The sequence below is a fragment of the Monodon monoceros genome, unplaced genomic scaffold (assembly GCF_005190385.1).
Source record: "Monodon monoceros isolate NGI ecotype Baffin Bay Population unplaced genomic scaffold, NGI_Narwhal_1 Super_Scaffold_12, whole genome shotgun sequence".
NCBI lineage: Eukaryota > Metazoa > Chordata > Mammalia > Artiodactyla > Monodontidae > Monodon > Monodon monoceros.
Genome location: NW_021703768.1, coordinates 56,674,994 through 56,686,126, shown reverse-complemented (window position 1 = coordinate 56,686,126; position 11,133 = coordinate 56,674,994). Strand labels below are relative to the sequence as shown.

At 44.3% G+C, this 11,133-nt stretch overlaps 1 pseudogene; it reads left to right on the top strand.

Moving 5' to 3' along the window:
* The first annotated feature begins 2,369 nt into the window (after positions 1 to 2,369).
* The window catches only part of LOC114892087, a 66,817-nt pseudogene continuing 58,053 nt past the window's right edge, over positions 2,370 to 11,133 (top strand).

The window sequence follows — 11,133 nt, the reverse complement described above, 5'->3', positions numbered from 1 at the left end:
CTTTTCTCCTTATAAAGGACGGTCACACATCAACCCACTGATAGGAGAGAAATTTTAGGGGCAGGAGACCTTATGGACTTTGGAACTTTAGTTCCTTCCAGCTCCAGTCCTGCTCTGGAGAACAGGAGGCTGCTTCCAAGGTTTGACCTTCCAAGTTGGAAACCTCTCCTCCACTTGCCTTCAGTAGTACCTGAAATTCTCACTATTTGTCTCTTAAGGTTAAAGCATTTCCCTGCAAAGCCAAGTTTCCTCAACTGTTGTCTAGGATGGGGGCAATACAGTGACTGCACAAGGGACAATCATATTCATTTCCACATCATGGTGACATCTCAGACCTGGACATAACACAGAACAGTTCATTTTGATGTCCAGAAGAGGAAAGAAGCACGAAGTGGTAGAAAGAGGCCTAAATTTAAAGTCAGGAGACCTAAGTCCATTAATAGCTACGTGGTCTTAAACAGCTTACGTTTTTTTTTTTTTTTTTTTGCGGTACGCGGGCCTCTCACTGCTGTGGCCTCTCCCGTTGCGGAGCACAGGCTCCGGACGCGCAGGCTCAGAGACCATAGCTCACGGGCCCAGGTGCTCCGCGGCATGTGGGATCTTCCCGGACCGGGGCACGAACCCGCGTCCCCTGCATCGGCAGGCGGACTCTCAACCACTGCGCCACCAGGGAAGCCCAGCTTATGTTTTATATCCTCATCTGAAAAATGAAATGCAAGCTGTTTTTCATGGGATGGTTGTGAGGGTCAAAAGAGGGAGTTCATGTGAAAGAACTTTTAAAGTTGTGAGTCCTATAAAAATGTAAGTTTTTGTGATATTTGTATTAGTGAGACATAACTCCGTCCTTTTGCTGACGGGTCCCTCCAAGGCACTGGGCCTGCAATTCAGGTTCCTGCCACTAGAGGGACAGTGTTGTCTATTATTAGCCTGCAGAAACCAAGCATTGTACTTAGGCACTTCATGCCTATGCACCACAGCAGTTACCTGGAGGTCTCTGTGCATGCTGGGATCCCGGGCTTGGATAACAGCCCCTTGACAATAAATGTGAACTTTATTTGCTTTACATCAGGACCTGGAACTAAGTCTGTACTTCTTTTTAGATGCTTCTAGTCCCTGAAAGTAGTAAAGGAGCCCAAGAGTAACTGTCTTTAATAAATCAAGTCATGGACACTGCCTGATATTATTTTGATAAACTGAGTTGCCTCACAGCCTGAAAATGAGGGTACTGGTTCTATCTTGCTCTTGGTTTCACAAAACCAGACTTTTCCATCTTAGGTGAGCATATAATAAGCGAGACTTTCTTTAAGCTTTATTGAGGGGATCCCAAATGGTCCAGTCTGTGGTGGTTAGTCCCAAAATGTACCATCACAGGTCACTTCATCCTCTACTAGGCAACATTTGCATCTCGTTTAGACAATTGTTAATGTGGTACAGGCTGTAAGCCCTGAAACCCATCTCTCAGGGAATTTGGCTTTAACAGTAGAACATGAAGAACAGCTTTCCAGCCAATCAGTTGGATGCAGGGCTCATAAAACTTGAAGGTGGCCAGAATTACAAGGTCAGAGCCCAACACAGAGATACATGCAGGAGACATTCCAGCTTCTCCTTCCTCCAGCTGTGCACTAGCCAGGGGACTAGACAACTCAGTGATTTTTTCACCCCATTCTCCGTGTTCCTTCTTTACTTTGTCTCTATGCTACACTGTCTCCAGAGAGTTGGGGGTGAGGCTGTCAGTTTTCCCATAGTATCATTCCTACCTGAGTGCTGGAGACTGAAGCACTGGGCTCCTGAACCCTGAGCAAAAGCTTAACTCATGTTAGAGCGGCAACCAATGTTAATTTTCTAAAAGATGTCCCATGGGTCAGGAGCTACATGGAAACCTGGGATCTGTAGGGCTGAGCCACTAAGCTAGGAACACTCCACCTTGCTCCTACATTTCTAATTCATGTCAGTAGAGCAGAGGTAGAGACCCTTTTCAGAGAGGAGGAGGAATAGTAGTAGTGCTTTGCCCCCAGTACTTTTTGGAACAGAGAAGACCCAATACCTGTCTGTATTTGGCTCCAGGCTGTGTGTTACTTCTTAATGGAACTCCTCAAGTCTCTCTCTATAAACTTCCAGGGGGGGAAGCGGCATCATGTCAATAGCTTGAAATTGGCCATGATCAGGTATTTATACCACAGAAATTGGCAAGCACGACAAACCAGCGTCCTTTTTCGTCCCAGATGGCTGGTTATTAAACATTTTCCAGCACACTCCTGCACAAGGCCATCAGGCAAGGTGCAGTAGATAACACTAGCTGTTTGTCCATACTTATTCTTAAATAAGCTCTGCCCTTAAAACACGACCACTGCGGCGCCCAGGGCACGGGCATGGCAGGCTGCTGGCGGGCGCTCCTGTGCACCACCCGGTGCTACCCTTGGCCCACAAACTTGCTGCTCTACGCCACGCTCTTCTCAGCTGGCGACGCGCTGCAGCAGCGGCCGCGGGGTGGCCCTGCCGACCGGCGGCACACACAGCGCGTGGCCAGCGTGGCCGTGGCCTTCCATGCGAACTTCAACTACGTGTGGCTGCGCCTGATGGCGCATGCGCACCGTCCCGGCCAAAGTGCTGTGCGACCAGGCGCTCGGCGGGCCGGTGTACGTCTCTGCCTTCTACTTCGGTATGAGTATTCTCCAGCAAAAGGTTGACATATTTTTGGACCTGAGACAGAAATTCTGGAATACATATAAGAGTGGTCTGATGTACTGGCCTTTTGTACAGGCAGCTGTTCTGTCTTGAGCTGGGCACAGTCCAGACCTTTACCTACTTTGGCCCCAGGCCCATAAAATTGTATTTTCTTGTTGATAGTTATGACTTGTAGGCTTTGATGCCCCTGGCCCAACTTGCACATACGCTCTGAAAACCATCTCGTCACACCTCTCCCCAGCTTCCCTGGTGGCACAGTGGTTAAGAATCCGCCTGCTAATGCAGGGGACACGGGTTCGAGCCCTGGTCCAGAAAGATCCCACATGCCGTGGAGCAGCTAAGCCCATGCACCACAACTACTGAGCCTGCGCTATAGAGCCCGTGAGTCACAACTACTGAGCCCACGAGCCATAACTACTGAAGCCCGTGCACCTAGAGCCCGTGCTCCGCAACAAGAGAAGCCACCGCAATGAGAAGCCCATGCACTGCAACAAAGAGTAGCCCCCACTCGCCGCAACTAGAGAAAGCCCGCACACAGCAACCAAGATTCAACACAGCCAAAAATAAAATAAATTAAATAAATAAATTTAAAAAAGAATTGGGCGGAGGGAATTCCCTGCAGTCCAGTGGTTAGAACTCCATGCTTCCACTGCAGGGGCCCGGGGTTTGACGCCTGGTCAGGGAACAAAGATCCCGCAAGCCATGAGGTGTGGCCAAAACAAAAAAGGGGGAATTGGGTGGAATCGTGACAGTTGGGCCTTCTCCAAACCACTAAATTACCCTTTGTGATGGTTAATTTTATGTGTCCACTTGACTGGGCCACGGGGTGCCCAGATATTTGGTCAAACATTATTCTGGGTGTTTCTCTGAAGGTGTTTTTGGATGAGAGTAACATTTATATTGGAGACTAAGTCAAGCAGATTGCCTTCCTTAATGTGGGTGGGCCTTGTCCAATCAGCTGAAGGCCTGAATAGAACAAAAACACTGCCCTCATCCCAAGTAATGGAATTCTTACTGCCTGACTGCCTTCAAACGGGGACATTGGCTTTTCTTCTACTGTTGGTCTCGAAACATTGGCTCTTCCTATGCCTTGAGCCTGTCGGCCTTCAGATGGGAGCTACACCATTGGCTCACCTGGTTCTCAGGCCTTCAGACTCAGACTGGAACTAAACCATTGCCCCTCCTGGGTCTCCAGCTTGCTGACTCACCCTGCAGATTTGGAACCTGTCTCCATAATCATGTGAGTCAATTCCTTATAATAAATGTCCCTCTCTCTATATATATACACAGCCCTTTGGTTCTGTTTTTTGGGAGAACCCTGACTATTTCCCCCTGTTTATGTAGGTTAATATTTCATAGTTTGTGGTTCATGCAGTGTGGTTGTCTGGGTGATGACCACCAGCTCACAGCTGTTACAGATTTACTCTGGACGTTAATTTCTGGGACCCCCTGAAATCATAAGATGTAGGTAGTCATCCACTCCTACACCACAGCCTCCGTATAGAACCTGAAAATGGAAATTCAGCCAGGTAGCCAGATAATGGCCCAACAACAGAACTGACTGCATTTTCACTCTAGGTTGACAGTGGATGGAATATGTATGTTGTGAATTCTCTGAATGTTGGGGACCGAGAATTGATTCCTGTAAGACTGCAAAAGCCATTTCGGAGCTGACACTATCACAGTGTTTGATGATGCTTCCTAGTGAAGGACTCGGTCAACGTGATTGATGCTCTACCTCAATACTGAGGTCCGATAGCTGGGCAGACACCTGCCATGTCTGAATATTGCCTTTCTGCTATTCATGATGAAGAACTAATTGTTCATTTTCTAACACTCATATCAGTGTCCTATCCCTCTGAGCCATGGAGCCAGAATCCTCTTTTCATATTTTGGGCGGAAAGGGCTGTAAAAGCAAGACCAGTTGCTTCATTTCTAAGTTTAAATTTTATGTGTAAAATATGTATATTAAATTTTTAGGGTAATGTGATTTAATGTAAATGAAAAATAAATGAATTTTAGTTAAGTAAAAAAAAAAAAAAAAAAGGAAAAAACGCAACCACTGTTTTGTTTATGGTGGCAACTTGCTCAGCCAAAAAAACACACATCACAGCCTCCCTGGAGGCTACAGTCATAGGACCCAGTTCTGGCCAATGAGAAGGAACTAGAAACCTGCTGGGAAAGGTCTTGCTTCTTTACGCGGGCACCTCTCTTTCCTCCTTAATTTTTGCTGCTCCTTCATCCTACATGGAATGATGGCTGGAGGGGGTCTCTCTTATACCGTGGAGGGACACTTTCCAAAAATGGTCAAGCAGAGAGCCAAAAGGAGCTAGGACGTGAATGACACCACGGAGCTGGCAGCCCCCTGAACTGCCCACTTCCAGACTTCTTAGGTGAAAAGTATCCCTATTTGGTCAAACTCCTCAGTTGGTTCTCTTTACATGCAGCCCAGTGCAATCTCTTACTAAGAACGAAGACGTTCCTTAAGAAGTGATGTTTGCGCTGATTCCATGGGAACAGGCAGGAACTAAATGTCAGTTAAATGGAGCATTTACTTTGTGCCAAGTAAGCAGGTTCGCTGGGTTGCATAGCGTTTGGATTTGCAACCCCTGAGCTCCTGATCTCTCCCTGCTACTAATGCCCGGAATTTACCAGGTGAAAAGGAAAACCATGATGAGGTTGCTAAGGCAATCGAAGCTTTGTTTTGTCCCTAGGGGTATCATTTCGTGGATTAATTGGCAGTGGTGGGCTCCCATACAGCAGGCTGAAGATGAATTCAGGCTGTAACCAGCCAACCTGGCATAGCAAACAGTAACCTCTCTTCCTCCCTCTCCTACCCTGGTCCACCAACAGCCTTCCAATCTTATTCCCAAACTCTCAGCCTCCAGGCAAACTAGCCCGCCCTCTTCTGCCTGACACAAGCTGCTTTCCCAGGGAGGGGTCTTTTGAATTCAAGTACAGAAAATCCTCATATTAAAAAAAAACAAGGCCTTCAACTGGTTGCTACGGTTTCCTGCTTACCGAGGTTTCCTAGGAAAGCGACTCGTCTCTATAGAGACGACCAGCGTCACTGGTCACTGTACAGCAGCTCGGAGACAGGCTGCCTTTTACAAAAAACATTCCTATTAGAGCCACTCTCACTGAAGTGTGTGCCTGGGGGCAGGGGAGGGAGAGGACCCTGGAGTCAATGGTGGCCTTAAATACATCTCAACCTTTCTCTCTCTCCTTTGTATTGCAAACAGACAGATCAGGCATTTCCAGTAATAAAGAGCATTTCTCTCCGTATTTCTACTTTTCTTCTGACCCATGGAAAGATTAGGTTCCTACCACACCCATTTATGTGAGTACACACACACACACACACACACACACACACACACACACAGTTCCAACTGGATAAATGACAGCTTAACGGGGGTGCATTTGATGGAACACTCCGGGATCCCATCTTGTTTATGAGGACTCAAGGCTGTTTCAGCCCCAAGTCCCCAAGAGCCCTTGAGTCAACCCAAGACAAGGGAGTTTGGGGTGTGGGGGACCCTCTTCCATATCTTAGAGAGGAATGCAAAGTCATCTAGGCAAAGCTATCATACACCTACACAAAGATGCCTTATAAACAGAGTGATCATATAGTTTATCGTCCATATCAGGACATCTATGAGAAGAAATCTTAATAATTATATTAAATATGGGACAACAACCGTACACTGTGAGTGTCTGAGCAAACTAGGACTTTGCTCAGTTCACTTAATACTTGGAAATATGTGCTTCACAAACAATACACAGAAGAAAATGTCTTCCTGCATCCTGATCTCCCCGGAGGGCCTCACTGCTCCTAAAAATTGAGAAATTTGGGAAAATTGCCAGTTTTTGAAGACCCTGTAGGTTCAGAAGTGAAGAAGGGAATGACATTATTGAAGGATTAGAAGATAGATTTTAAAGAATAAAGACCCTTGTATGTATGATATTTGATACATGGTATCTGAGGATAATTACCTACCAGCAATATATGAGTGCCTGTTTCTACACACTTTCATGTACATGCGTCTTCTTAAATCTTTTAAGCCATTGTCTCGCCAATGTTCTTCAGAGCCAAGTCATTCTTCTCATGTCTGGCCACGCTTTCTCTGCTCACAGCCAGGCTCTCGTCTCCTCAAACATTCAGCGCTGACTTGATGAAGACGAGCACAATGACTGTGCGTAGCTCACCTCGGCCTGTATCTGAGGGAAGTGCCATACTAGCGAGATGGAAGGAGCTGGCTCCTTCACATCATGTTATAAAATCCTGCAAGGCATCTACTGCTCTCCTTTTTCAGAAATTCTGGCCTCATGCTTGTTAGTTTGTCCAAGCAAACTTTAGCATCAGCGAATCACTTCCAGTTTTTTTTTTCCCTGAAGTATTGTTTTGAGGTATTAACATACAGGTTAATGTAGGGGAAAATGACGTCTTCATGTTAAGTCTTCCTGTTTTCTTATGCAAGAAATTGGTTTACCTTTCCATTTTGTTTGTCTTCTTTTGTGTGAGATTATTATTTTTTAAATACAAATTCTTGGACAGTGATTCTGGATAATCTAATTTAGTGTACTTGGAGCTGGGCCAGTGAAAAGAGCATCAGGGGTACAGAGAAAGAGCCCAAGGGCTCAAAAGACAAGCTTAGCATAGTTGATTTCACAACATCAGATTACAGATCATTTCACATCCTAGAGCCTGCCTCCAATCCTGAAACTGGGAGGCAAACACTTTCCCTAAATTGCAGTGTTAATAATCGTGGGTAAAAGAGCCTCCTAAGTGTTGAACCAGGAACCTGGCCAACAGTGTTGACATGGAAAGATACTGGACTTAGAGTCCAAGGACATGGGTTAGTGATCTGGTTCTACCACTCACCAGCTCCATGAACTTGAAAAGTCTGACTTAGTTTCTCTGTCTCTTTTTACTCCACCATCTGTAATGTAGACTAATAATACTCCCTACCCGAAATCGTTGTGAGGATCAAATGAAATCACATAACAATTTACACATGAACACCTGAGCAATAGCTGAAAGCTATTAAACATGATTAAGAAGTGAGATGTCGTTTTTATAATTTTTTCTAATGGGAAATTATTTTAAGTCACAAACATCTGACCTGTAGTTTTGGAAATCCAACATGCCCTTGAATTTGGGATACTTACAGACTGCAAGAATTCATACCTATGCTTCTCACATACTTCAAGAAAGAAAACCCATCATGGTGAGGTTATCTTTAAGGATAAACAAACAGAAGGTGACTACCTGGGTGCATGGTGGTGACATCCTGGGAATCTCAGAGCAAGATACCCTCAACTCAATACTGTCAATAGCAATACACATGTGGGTGTTTTGTTATTCAAATGAAATTCACTAGTGGGAAATTAAAGCTCAGACTCTTCCAGAAATGACACCTCCCCCTTCTCCCATTCATTGAAAGGGTCAATAAATAAACCCCAGGGTCGGCAATCTAAAGGTCTATATTCTGCCAATTACTGGGCCTGTGAGCTCATTTCACACTCTTCTGATGGGAAAAGTATCTACCCTCCTAACCAAGGACCCATCCAAATGATTAAAAATAAATGGGAGGGGGCTTCCCTGGTGGCGCAGTGGTTGAGAATCTGCCTGCCAATGCAGGGGACACGGGTTCGAGCCCTGGTCTGGGAGGATCCCATATGCCGCGGAACAACTAGGCCCGTGAGCCACAACTACTGAGCCTGCGTGTCTGGAGCCTGTGCTCTGCAACAAGAGAGGCCGCGATAGTGAGAGGCCCGTGCACCGCGATGAAGAGTGGCCCCCGCTTGCCACAACTAGAGAAAGCCCTCACACAGAAACGAAGACCCAACACAGCAAAAATAAACTTTTAAATAAATTTTAAAATAAATAAATAAATAAATGGGAGGTGTATGAGGCCCAAAGTACCAAAAAGTACCAGTAGTAAAGCTTCATGGCCAATAGGCTAACATATGGAATGATTCTACTGGATGCCCTGAAAGTTAAAGTAAGAGGCTATAATTCAAAAAGATATATGCACCCCAATGTTCATAGCAGCACTATTTATAATAGCCAAGACACGGAAGCAACCTAAATGTCCATTGATAGATGAGTGGATAAAGAAGATGTGGTACGTATATACGATGGAATATTACTCAGCCATAAAAAAGAATGAAATAATGCCACTTGCAGCAATATGGATGGACCTAGAGATGATCATACTAAGTGAAGCCAAAGACAAATATCATATGATATCGCTCGTATGAGGAGTCTAAAAACAATGATACGAGTGAACTTATTTACAAAACAGAAAAAGACTCATAAGACATAGAAAACAAACTCATGGTTACCAAAAGGGGAAGCGGGGAGGGATACATTAGGAGGTTGGGATTAACATATACACACTACTATATATAAAATAGATAACCAACAAGGACCTACTATATAGCACAGGGAACTATACTCAGTATTTTTTAATAACCTATACGGGAAAATAATATTAAAAAGAATATATATATATATATATATATATATATACACATATATATATAAGTGAATCGCTGAATATAAAATTCTATTTTACTTTCTCTTAAAAAGAATCATCTCCACAGCAATGTTTGTTGACATTTTCTGGAAGTCCTAACAGTGATATGTGACAAAAACAACAATGTATTCACATTCCTTGATCTATTAATCCTAACCTTGGGAAAGGGTCCCAAAATAACATCTCAAAAGAAGAAAAAGGAGAAAACTACACGTAAAAAGATATTTATAGGAAAATATTGGGAAATGTCCAATGATAGGGTCAAATAAACTTGCAGTGAATTTATAAGATAAAATCTCATACAATTTTAAAGGAGACAAGGGAAGACTTGACAGAAACATTTTTAAATGGTTTATGGTCCGTGAAAAACAAAGACTGCAAAATAGTATTCATATGATGATCATAATTTCACAGCAATTATGTTTGTAAGTGGAAATAATTATAATCAGAAGAGAACAGAGAGAGAAGGGGCAGAATGCCTGTGGAGCTGCTTTAATAATAGGCACCAAAGAGAAAGATGCTCTCACTGGCTCCAACCAAGCAGCTCACTCTTCCTTCCGACGTTCCCAGTCTATTCCAGAATATTGTAAGAAAAAGGGAGGACTTTGCATGAAATAACGTGAATATTTTTATTTGCTAAAGGCGAAGTGTGAGTTTTTCACAGCTTCCCAACTGCCAACCCAACCACACCAGCTGCCACTAGAGAGGATCATTCGGTGGCTTCCTGTAAACATCGCACTGGTGGCAGTAAATAAAGGTATTTTTATAATTTTGAAAAGTGGTTACTCAATTTCCCTACAGCAGGACCCCTCCTCAGGCTTGAGACTAGGGCTGGGGATGAGGAGGTGCAGCACAGCCCCGTTTACATATTTTAAAATATTTTACTAAAATGTCATTAACACTGTTCCCAAACTTTGACAGACACAGGGACCCAAACCACACCATGAGTCAAAAGCATAGGCAGGGCTTCCCTGGTGGCGCAGTGGTTGAGAGTCCGCCTGCAGATGCAGGGGACACCGGTTCATGTCCCGGTCCGGGAAGATCCCACATGCCGCGGAGCGGCTGGGGCCATGAGCCATGGCCGCTGAGCCTGCGCGTCCGGAGCCTGTGCTCCGCAACGGGAGAGGCCACAACAGTGAGAGGCCCGCGTACCGCAAAAAAAAAAAAAAAAGCGTAGGCAGACTATAGCAATTTGCTGGTGCTCAAACATAAATGTTTTACATTTAACAGTATATCATTTTTTATGTTTAACATTTTACTAAAATATATATGTTGAGGCAGAAAACTAACTTAAAAAAATAAGAAAACTATTAGAACAAAACCTACTTAGTAATAAACTAGCGCAGAAGCATTAAAATATTCTATGGAAGGCAGAGATGTGTTATTCTATTCAAGTTCCTACAATCAAATCATAATTTATTTCCTAAATACTTTAGATTCACATCTATACTGTTATAGGTTGGGGGCTGGGATATCGTACTTACTGCCTACAGTAAGAATTTGTCTAAGTACTTCATGTGAATTAACTCATTTAACTATCCCAATAACCCTAAGCTGTAGGTAGGATATTCTCCCCACAGTACAGATGTGTAAATGGAGGCCCAGATAGGTCACACTACTAGTGAGTCGCTAAGCCAGGGGTCAAACCCAGGCTATCTATCCCTGGAATGCGTGTTCTAAGCACCACACAGAGAAGTCACCTGTGTTAAATCAGTGTTCTTAGCTTTGACCCTGTAGCACCCCGTCCCAGTTCTCCAGGGAAGGGTTCCAAGAAAAAAGGGGGGTATTGCCAGACAGGAAAAATGCAAGGTGAGGAGCCAGAAGAACCACGGCTAACCTGGGCAATATATTTAAGCCTGGGACTTCACTGGTGGTGCAGTGGTTAAGAATCCGCCTGCCAATG